At 41.0% G+C, this 11987-nt stretch overlaps 1 long non-coding RNA gene across 1 annotated transcript; it reads right to left on the reverse strand.

The window, feature by feature from the left end:
• Positions 1 to 7154: 7154 nt before the first annotated feature.
• Positions 7155 to 11040, reverse strand: LOC116704555 (uncharacterized). Its single transcript, XR_004335710.1, has 3 exons — positions 10935 to 11040; positions 7482 to 7721; positions 7155 to 7387 (listed from the first exon to the last, which is right to left on the reverse strand). It is a non-coding gene; the product is annotated as an uncharacterized LOC116704555 (long non-coding RNA).
• Positions 11041 to 11987: the final 947 nt, after the last annotated feature.

The following is an 11987-nucleotide window of genomic DNA, read 5'->3' on the forward strand; positions in this document are numbered from 1 at the left end:
TGTTTACAGGAATGCCATCTATTCTAATCTGTGATTTCCCAACACAAGCAAACAGACCTTCCAAATAACTCAACGTCACAGAGATTTATACACTGGCCTTCCAGTTTAAGCAGGGATGCAAACCACACGATTGCTGTTTTTGATATTCACAACACATTCAATTATCCGGTTCTTGTAAACATCTATAGTTTCATATTTCAAAAACAAACACGACACTAACTCCAAATGACACACAGAGCAGAAGAGGCACGACTGAAGGGTTAGTTGTGATGGATGTGGTTTGTGAGTGAGCCTTTAGTCACAGCTTCAAAGCAAAAATGGTGTTCACGGTAAAAAGCACTTACTGGAATCCAGAGTGTCGTGGCAGCTCTGCGGGCAGACAACTATGCCACATATAGATCCAAAGGTCTGCCCCAAGCTCATGTACTTAATTACCAACCCCACCATCGCTCTGTTCCCCCACTCTTCATTAGGAAACATCTTTCTTGTCTCCAAGGGCATGCCACTTAATAATACCAATAAAAGGCTCATCTCCTTTCAAACCTCTAATAAGAAAACCAAACTAATTTAAACTTCAACTGCTGAAGGAGTTAATCTTGAGGAATGTCTTTAAATGTTGGCAGTTTAAGTCAATAGTGTGGTATATTTGTGTGAAGTTTTTTTGCCCTTTTGTTTGTCAGTAATTCATTTAGTGTATTGCTGACTACTGCCTGGTTGACTGAGTCCGAGTCTACCAAGGCATGTAAGATAGGGATCTAAGGTTTATTGATTAATCCTATTTAGAGGAAAATCTATATTCATGCACTTATATTTTCAACGGGCAAAAAAATAAAATAACATGAGTCCTTTTTTCCACCTAGAGTCACCTCTACTGTAGGACTTATGGACGGATTAAATCAGTGGACAATGAAAGTTGTTAACAACTGGATACTGATTTTTAGTGATTACAGACCAATAAATTGGCAGGGCCAATATTTTGGTCAACAAAGTCTTATGGCTGATCAATAAGAAATGTCAATAGTGAAACGTCATTTCTGGTGTCAGTGTCTTCCTTACAAAAAGTTGTAAACATCAATACAACGGTGTTTTCTCAGTTACATTGTATCACACTACATAGTTTAAGACTGCACATGCCCTTACATGCGACATCCGTGAGTGGTGATTCTGTTCAGATGTGGGTTTGATTTCTTAGTTTATTGGTATGTTTGGCATCAAATCACAAACAGACCAAGACAGTCTTATGAATGTTCCGTTTTGCTCATTTGATTTACTGAAAACAAAATCCAGTTGAAATCTATCCTGCTGCTTTTCCTAAGATTGTCTCAAGTTGAGGTCAAAAGTTGATTTAGATTTGTTTATGGCTTCCAGCCAGTGTTAGGTAAAGAACAATAATAATTTATCTTTCCTACTATTATCATTCCAACTCCACCCTAGACATCCAGCCATTCCAAAAAGTGTCTCCCTCTCTCTCTCTCCCTCTCTCTCTCTTATGTGCAGTGTGCATGTGGACTCAGATCATTAGGTTCCATGATATGCTTAAATTGATGTCTCAGTTCTCTGTCACGGCCAGAGGCTTCAACATGCTCAAAACCAACAGTTCTTTCCACTTCAAACTGAAAAAAAAGGAAAAAGTCACTCTTTACGGCTACATGTGTTTTTACAAGCCTGTCTTACTTTCATTTTATTTATAATCTGTTAAACCATCCAAACACCAATATCAAGGCAACCTTATTTATATAGCACATTTCAGCAACAAGGCAATTCAAAGTGATTTACATAAAACATATCAATACCAATCAATGCTTTTTAATTGTTATTGTTATTAACTAAGTCCACTGTTCCGAGACTATGGTTACAGAAGTAAACCAAATCACACAGCACAGGGAATTCCCCAGTGTGAGATAAATAAAGTCTATCTAATCTTATCTTAAATCAAGGGTGGTAGTTTAAGGACCTCATCATGCATTTATCATCTGTTGAGTATTCCTTTAAGTTGTTGACCAAGTTGTATTTAGTTGAATTTTGCTATGCTAAGACGCACTACATTTTCAATATTAAGCAACACTAAATCAACCTTATTGCTAGCAGTTCAGTGAGCAACCATCACTCCCTACTGTCTGCTGACTCATGTCTAAACAAATCCAGAGAACCAACAAAACTTTGGAAACGTTCAAAAGAAAGGTTTCAGTGCCGGGTTTGTCCATACAATTGCAATTACTGTGGCTGTCATTGAAAATGAATGGCCCAACAGTATGCGACTCTGGAGGTGGCCAGCTGTATATGTGTGAAAAGAAATGGAAGCTCCATAATGACTCACTCAGGGCTGTCATGGGTCCATAAATCAGCTGCAGTCGCTGCTGTGAAGCCTCACAGAGTTCTCCGTTTCATCTTTACGCACGACCTGTAGTACACACCTGTCCACAGTCAAAGGATGACTCGCCTCGCTTTTGCACTCTTTTTCCACTAACCCTCCTGTTGTCCGGGGGTCAAATTTGACCCACTAAAAAGAAATAACGTGGATGGTTAGTTTCCTATAACGCTCTTCACAAGTAAAATAAATGTTCACTTCACTACTTTCATTGAATTTGGGTGTTTTATTCAATTTCATAGCATTTGGAAATTCTTGAAAAAAAGTGAGTAAAATGTTGAAAAGAAATAACCAAAAATGTTAAAAATAACAATGCAGAAAAGTGACAAAAACATCAGGAAAAGCGAAAAGTGTCAAAATAGACCCCCAAGATCTAATTTTAGATTTTGACCCAGAAGTACAAAATTGCATGGTCGACGGAGGAACAACACAAGGGACAAGCTTGATCTCCATCACACCAGAACATTACTAGGGAGGGGGAGCCAGAAAACCAAAGTTAGTATCACTGCACAGCAAGAGAGAGAGAGAGAGGATGAAGGGGTGTGAAGGAATGCAGCTGTTCAAACAGCTCTTTGATTTAGTGGTCAGGGCGCCCAGCGTGACTCACTCTGGCTATAACACCGTGGACATCACTCAGACGTCCATCCCTCTGGTCCAGGGGGTTTTCTGCTCTGTGTCGGCCTCTATGTGTGCGTGCGCACGCTTACGTGTGAAATTATAAATTTTAATTCAACACGCCCTGTGGATCTGTCTGTGGACAAACAAAGTTTCTGTTTAAATTGAGTGTTTCTCACCAAGACCTATTGTGTGTACAAGGCCTAACACACAAGTTCATAAGGGTGCTTTCACACCTGAGCATTTCGGGCCGATTTAACTGAACCCAATTCTTTGGCTAGTCTGGTTTGTTTGGGGTGGTGTGAAAGCTCATTCGAACTCTGCTGCGGACCAAACGGTCCACTTGAAAACGCGGGTCTTGGTTCCCTTCCAAGTGCACCAGAGTTCGGTTGCCTTGAACCGAAAAAACAGTGCAACTTCTACTAGCCTCCAATTTAAATGATTTCAACCTTGCACACAACTAACAAACTTATATGTGATTTAATGGATGACATCGCTTGTCGTCTGTGGGACAACATGGCATAATTTCTCTCTCATTAGGGCCCGCTCTCTCTTTGACTCGCTGTCTTGTCAGCTCCTCAGATTGTTCACCTTCTTATAAAATATTAGAAACGCTAAAGCAAAACCAGAAAGCCCATTAGTTTAGTGTTGCTCCTTCATTTCTAAGACCAGGAAGCGATGGCGAGTATCAAACAATCATTTAGGCCGCGTGACATTTGTTTGACAAAGTGTCGCTAACAGAACCAAATAAAAAAGGCAACAACGTTACAACTTCACCCCTGAATCAATGAGTCCCCAGAGCTATACGTGTGCAAGTCCCTAATACAATATTAGCAAAGTTAATACATTTAAAACATGCTTTTGTTTACATTCACGTTTATCTGCTAGTAGTAGTTTTTTCTGCACATGAGCAACAAAAATGTGTATAATTAACCCTCATGTTGTCCTCAGGTCAAATTTGACCCGTTTTCAGTTTTTTTAATCACAAAAAATGGGCCTTCGGAATAAGCGCTGAAAAGGTCAACATTAGAAATATCAAATAACTTTAGAAAAAAACCATTAAAAAAAGCACCCACAACATTGAAAAAGTGACAATAATGTCAGAAAAAGCAATGTTGGTGTGTTTCATGATTGACGGGAAGAAAACACAAGGGCTAACAAGTGGTCTTGGTTTGTCTAGAACAGTGGTTCTCAACTGGTGGGGGGGGCGCGGACTCTCTCCCGGGGGGGCGCGAGTAGACTACAGGATGGGAGGGGAAAAAAACTGTGCTCAACCACGGGAGCTGCCGTGAGTCCCTCTTATGAAGGTAAATTTGGTGCAAAAGTGAGAGCGCGTAGATGCGATGTGAGCGCTTGTAGAATATGACTTGAGAGCTTGTGAAAAAAATCTGTACGGTCCCGACCCCCACTTTAGGAATCACTGGTCTAGAAGACAGTAGGGTCAAGCCTGAGAATCTGAATGAAAATGTCAGCCTTTGTATAGGAAATTAGACCAGTAGTTTTTCTAGTGACCTATCGCTCAACACCAAGCCTGAGAGGAGACCAAAAACTGCCCGGAATAAATTAAACCTCAGTGCCAAATAAAAAAGTTTTGTGTCTCAAAGAAATATCCTAACCCTACCTAGCCTGCCTGCTAGCCTTTTACAAAGATGTACACAGTGGTTGTCAGTCAAACTGCTCCCCCTTGAACTCTGCTTGGCTCTCCTAGCTCGCAGGGGTCAAGTCAATCCAAAGAGCCACTCTGCCTTCCTTTTACTCTCTGACTGTGTCAACATGCAGAGCACATGAGGTTTCAGTTTCACCAGTGCACTTCTCACCTGCGTCTCATTGAAGTCGGGCCAAAAATGATCGTGTAGAAGTGGGGAGGTTGCCTGCGTGTTGGCGCACGGTGAAAGTGCCCTGTGTGTATGTGTCGGAAGGTGTGTGTCCGTCTTATTTGTGTGCATGTGTGTTAAGCCGGGCTGTGAAACCAAAGCGCTGAAACTCTACCCGATCTGTGTGTGTCTGATTGTGTGGAGCACGCTGGAGTGTGTGCATCAATGAGAGCCTTGTGTTATCAGGCCTCCCCCCCCCCCTCCCCCCCCCCCACCAGGTTGATTGAAATGGAAATTGAAAGTGTCATGAAGCTCAATATTGTCAGCCAGACGTTAAGTTATGGAGAAATATTAACAGCCTCTTTCATTAGGGAAATGACAGCTCTTGTTTGCTCTGACTTTCCTCCCGATGGAATGTTTCCGTAATTACTTTAATATTGAGAGTAAAACATCTGGGATCAATGACAACATTTTCTTTGGATATTAAAAACAATGTTCTTACTCTGGCAGCAACAATGTTCTGTAAAATGAGTGTAGTGTGCAGTCTTTGCACCTTCTGCATTGCCTTTTAGCTGACAGTGGCTAAATGTGTCAGACCTTTTTTTCAATGAAAATACATTTAAGCCATATAAAATGAAATTCTCATAAATATGAATGCTGTACAGCTCACTGCATCTCAAACTACATGTATATAGTTGCATCTATACAGAGTTTGGCTTTTTAAGATGAATTCATCTCTACGTCGTATATTTGAGGAAATGTCTAACCATAAGGGAATGATGATAAATCAGACACCTTGTGATCATGTTTCAAATAACAGCAGAATTTGGGGCTTTTGTCTGGACCACACAAGTGGAACCGTGTCAGTGCTGCTGGTTGTCCACCCTATTCATAAAGTTCATGACTCACTGTCTGCCCATGGTGTCGTTTCATTTCTCATTGATTTTCCCTGACTTTTTTTTCTCCTCTTTGAAAACCATAATGACGTAATGGAGCAGACTGGAACTATGATTTACAGTAAGACATAGCTGTTGAAAGTGTGAAATGAGAGTTTGTCATTTCAAGCTTTAACATCATGTTGGCACTATAGGAAGTATGGTGATCCCCGGCATCTGTAGGACTCATCCTCTGCAAACGCCTGTACAAAATGTTGTGGCAATCCATACAATAATTGTTGAAATATTTCAGTCCAACCAAAGTGGTGGACAGGCCAACAGCCAGCATGGAATCTGTGATGTGGACACGTATTTTTTTTACTCAAAACGTAAAAATAATATACCATAAATAAACACATCATTATTTTAGCAAGGACACTGCTGTACTGTATCTTTACATTACCTCCCATCATCTACACATCTCTTCAGAATTGCCGTGGTGTATCTCTCAAAGTCCTGCAGCACAAAAACAGATTTGCTATTAATAAAGAACATGTCAATGGTCTTGTTTAAAATATTACACTGATGTGCAAACAACATCCTAAACAGTCAAAGTAATATATAACCAGGGTTGAAGAAGTACTCAGATACTTTACTTAAGTAAAAGTATTATTACATCACTGTAAAAATACTCAGTTACAAGTAAAGGTCCTGCATAGGAAATGTGAGTTAAGTAAAAGTATGTAATGTATCATCAGGAAAATGTTCTGTCTGAAAGTAAAAGTACTCTATGCAGAAAAATCCTGACATTTAAGAAACTAGAAACAATCAAAACTGTTTTATGTAAACATGTAGTATGTGTAAAATATCTTAATTTGTAAAGTAACTTGGAACTAAACCTTACAGATTAATGTAGTGGAGTAAAAAGTACAATATTTCTCTCTCAAATAAAGTGGAGTGGAAGTAGAAAGTGGCGTGAAAAGAAAAGACTCAAGTAAAGTACAAGTACCTCACATTTGTACTTAAGTATAAGTACTAATCCCACAAGGGGCAGTTCCAGACAACACACACATATGGCGGTTTTCCACTGCGTGGTATCTACTTGCCTCGACTCGCCTTTTTTGTTTTTCCATTACGAAAAAAAGTCCCTGGGACCTGCTACCAGGTACTTTTTTTAGTACTACCTCAGTCGAGGTTCCAAGCGAGCTGAGGGATACCAAAAGGTGACGTGGAAACCTCCAGACTGCTGGTTGGTCGGATCACTGCGTTTATAGCAAACAAGAGTGCGGAGTGTGTGTCCAGAACAAACGGGACATTTAAAAAAAATCTAGCCAGACACTGACAGATTATCTACTCTCTGCACTATTCTCACTTATCAACTGTTCAATATTAAGGGCTATTAGGGGCTTCATGTCGTTTCCAATATTGCACAATGTTACTTTAAAAAAACAAGACAATATATCAAAGAAAGTTTTTATTTAGCTTTTCAAGTAACAACCCGGTCTTCTTCCTCTGCCCCTTGTGACAGTGTCACCACCGGCTCTGCTGTCCCACATGCATCCCAGTCACAAGCCTCTTCATGACTCTCATAAAGATTATACGAAGCTCAGCAGGTCAGAACCATAGACCGTTAATCAGAACCAGAGATCTCTCCGGTCGGACATCGAACGCCCACCAGACGGTCTGCGGCGGCGATTTTGCAAAGCGTGAATGCTCTGAAACACAAACAGTACACAGCAGACATATTTTGGTGTGTAATCATGGTTGCTAAAGTTCATGTACTTTATATAGCGTATAGTAAATACTGACCGGTTATCCGGTTTAACGAGAGTCCATGTTAACTGGCGACCGTCAGCCAAAAGCGTCTGTTGTTGTCGTAGTGACGACAGCTGTTGAAAACGGGAAGAGAAAACGTAGCTGTCCGCGTGAATGCCTTTTTGTTAGGTTGTCATTATGTTCAACATAACAACGTGTAGCACATTACTTCTCTGAATTCTCTTTGGAGTCTAGTCTGAGGAAACGTGTCCGTCGCGTTAGGAACGTGGTTTGCTGTTAAGGAAAACAAACACAGCGTTGCTCTTCCTGTTAATGTCTAGAATACGTTTTATTAAATACACCTATTCGTCTTCAGAGCCTGTTTCAGTAAACACGTGTCACGTAGAAAAGTATTTAGCGCATTTAAAAGTAGAAAAAAAATGAATAATGAGTAATAACTTGAATTCGAACTCGTAGCAGCCTATGTGAGAAAATATAAGTTTCAGCGACCTAACGAAGCGCGCCATAGCATCGCATCAAGAGAAATGGGGCATGACTTCATATCAACTCCAATGTCACACAGCGTCTCTTAAGACGAGGAGGCAGCCAGATAGACTGGTGACCACACCACACTGCGTGCAAATAACTCACAAGTTGCTCTTGCTCAGAAATTGTCTTTATTTTGTTTAATTCCCACAAAATACACGCCTTGTATGTTTGTCAATTGTAAGCACGTTCAAATCCACCTGGGGCCTGTTGCACGAAACTAGGATAAGGGATTAAGCCGGGATATTCAAGTTATCCTGGATGAATTTAGCTTGGACTCGGTTGCACGAAACCAGATTGAATTAAATCCAGCCAAGTTACCATGGAGATTTATTCTTTGCGGCTAGCCTGGTCCAACGAGAGTCCATCTTAACTGGCGACCGTCAGCCAAAAGCGTCTGTTGTTGTCGTAGTGACGACAGCTGTTGAAAACGGGAAGAGAATACGTAACTGCTATCTGTCCGCGTGAATGCCTTTTTATTAAGTTGTCATTAAAATGTTCAACATAACGACGTACATTACTTCTCTGATTTCTCTTTGGAGTCTAATCTGAGGAAACTTGTCCGTCGCGTTTGGAATGTGGTTTGCTGTTAAGGAAAACAAACACAGCGTTGCTCTTCCTGTTAATGTCTAGAATACGTTTTATTAAATACACCTATTCGTCTTCAGAGCCTGTTTAAGTAAACACTTGTCACGTAGAAAAGTATTTAGCGCTTTTAAAAGTGGAAAAAAATGAATGCTTCAACTTGGATTCGAACTCGTAGCTGCCTTAGTGAGAAAATATTTGAGATTTAGGGGCTTAACGCAGCACGCCACAGCATCGCATCGGTAAGTGTGGGGCATGGTCTTATATCAACTCAAAGGTCACACAGCGTCTCTTAAAATGAAGAGGCATCCAGATCAACTGGTGACCACACCACACTGCGTGCAAATAACTCACAAGTTGCTCTTGCTCAGAAATTGTCTTTATTAGGGCCCGAGCGCCGACAGCGGCGAAGGCCCTATTGGAACTGAAGGAATTATTGTTATTATTATTATTATTATTATTATTATTATTATTATTATTATTTTTCCGTCAAATGAATTGCCTTTTTGGAGGACCTATCATATTCAAAAACTCACCAAATTTGGCGGTCGCATCAAGTCTGGTGAAAATTTACGTATTTTAATGGTTTCGGGAATGGGCGCACAAAAATGGCTCGCTAGCGCCACCTACAATATTACGTAAATTCAGCCCCTGCACTACGTTTAATGTAGACTCACGAAACTTGGTACACATATGTAGCATGGCAGGGCGGACATAAAACTCCATTGTAGCCCCCCCCCCCTAAACCCAACAGGGGCCTGTTGCACGAAAGTAGAATAAAGATATCCAGGATAAGTGAAAAAGCGCAGCTTGACTTAGTGTGACCTGCTCATCGCGGCTTAATCGGTTGCACGTTTGCCGAGCCAGGATAAACAGGTGGAGCTATGTCAAGCCGGGTGTAGATAGCCAGGATAAGTGCACGTTCACGTCTTTCTCAAATAGACCACGTTATCGATCACAGATTTACTGATGCAGAGATGAGAAGACGTATGCGCCAAATGTTTCACCCAATGAGCAGCCTCTTCTAATGGAATATAACGAGGAGGGAAGAATATGCAAAAAGGGAAATACGGCTCTTATCAAACGGAGAAAAAAAGCCCAACATAGCGGACCCTACTGAATGTGTGGAGGTTTAAAAATATCTACTTTGCCTCAAAAGTGAGCAGAGGGAATTAATGTTCCTCGGGAAATGGACCCTACGGACTTTAGGCTTAATTTCAAACCCTTATTTACAACGTGAGAACATGTTTTACAACCATGCACAAATCTCTATAAGACATATCTAATGCTGTACAATTAATGTTCATACCGAACAATCAGAAAGGGACAACAACTAGAAAAAAAGTAAATGACTTCAATACACGCTGTGAACATATATGTAAAACAATATTCATGTTTTTTTATTCTTCTGACAAGTGACCGCACCAAAATTTAAAGATTAAGAAGCATTGTGGTGTTCCCAGTGTGATGAATGTAAACTCCACCACATACGTGCTGTATATAGACCACGTTATTAGTCCGGTGATGTGAGACTAATTGAGAAGGTTATGAAACTAATGTAAGCTATAATAAAAAACATTATGCCTACATATTAAGGAGTAACACAAACTACCCTTCATTAGAGAAGGACAAGCAACAAGAAAATGAAATCATGAATGTATTGGTCTCTGACCAGTCTGCCATTATTATCATCTGGAATATCGCTACATTAATATCGTTACACTTAATCTCCGGAGCGCGTCCTGTAGAAACCTGAAGCGGAGACCACGGACGCTGCGCTGCTCATCTCTACTTTTACAGAGAGAGTGGACACTGACACAACTCGCAAGTCTGCTGGCAGGCAATAGCCACCGGCCACCGGGCACCGGCCACCGGGCAGCGGCCGCACGCCATGCAGCCTCGACATAGTACCGTCCCACCGGGAAAAGTCCCACTCCGCATCAGGGTGCTAGTGCAACCATTTCTGACCATCTAAACAACTGTAGGGTTTAAATCAAACTCGCGACAACAATAGTGACAAGTAGGCTAATGCATGTTCATAAAAATAAAGCAGAACACATGCAGAAGACAACGCAATAACTGTTAAACACGTTTATTTCGGATCAGACGGCAGCTGATTTGACACATGAGACTCCAGGATTAATCTTAGCCTGGCTGTTAGCCTGCTCTGGACCAGGCTAGCCGCAAAGAATAAATCTCCATGGTTACTTGGCTGGGCTTAATTCAATCTGGTTTCGTGCAACCGAGTCCAAGCTAAATTCATCCAGGATAACTTGAATATCCCGGCTTAATCCCTTATCCTAGTTTCGTGCAACAGGCCCCGGGCCCCCTAACACATGCAAATGTCAGCTAACGTTACCAGGAAACTTAACTTACCCTTTTGTGTCGGCGAACAACCGTCTGAACTCCGTCGGAATTCCCAAACTCCTGTTTTTTTAACGGTGATTTTTGTTGCTTCCTTCAGCTTCTTTTGAAACAAAACATTTCTTCTGGCTGTGGCAAGTAGCTGACGTGCTGTTGTGAGTCGCGTTGAAAATTACAACATCACGCGTAGCTATGGTGACCAGCCACGCTGAGGCGTTACTCAATCTGCAATATGCAATGCAATTTCCAGGCAGGCAGGGTGGGAAATCTCCTGACAGGCTTAATTTAGGGATTTACCTTCAAAACTAAATGTATTTATTTTTAGGATTAATCTTCAAACATTCAGTCACCTCAATTCTTAACAATAAAACTGAACATAAATAAGTACTACACATGATATAGTATGAAATTAAGTATGAATGTAATTATATCTTTAAATCTTAATATATATAATGTATATATAGTATGTATATATCGAATCTATATTAGCCCCTGGATAGCTCAGTGGTTTACGCCACTGACGTCGGTACAGTTGATCCATGGTTCGAATCCCAGTCATGGTGGGTGTATCCAGGTGGATCCTTGGGCAAGATCCTTAATGCTACTGCCCTATGTATATATGTAAATACTGGCATAGTTGCTGAGGAACCAGGGCAACTGGACGAAAAATTACTGGAACAGATGTGCCACACCGGCAAAGTTGCTGAGGAACCAGGGCAACTGGACGAAAAATTACTGGAACAGTTGCTGAGGAACCAGGGCAACCGGACGAAAAATTACTGGAACAGAAGAAGGTAAAGCAGGTAGCAGATCAGAAGGATTTTTTTGCCAAGCATCATCACGGCAACCATTTCACCCACTACACTTGCGCCTAGTATACTTTGACATTTGACATATGCTTAAGTAAATGTCACTCTTCTTATTAGCAAAACGGCACTCTTCAAATGGTTAGCTATATACACATATGGAAGGTTTCCATGGAGTTATGCAGCCACAATGTAAAGGACGTTGGATTGTTTTCCAGGCAGGGTGGGAGATCTCCTGACAGGCTTAATTTAGGGATTT

The sequence above is a fragment of the Etheostoma spectabile genome, chromosome 16 (assembly GCF_008692095.1).
Source record: "Etheostoma spectabile isolate EspeVRDwgs_2016 chromosome 16, UIUC_Espe_1.0, whole genome shotgun sequence".
NCBI classification, from domain to species: domain Eukaryota; kingdom Metazoa; phylum Chordata; class Actinopteri; order Perciformes; family Percidae; genus Etheostoma; species Etheostoma spectabile.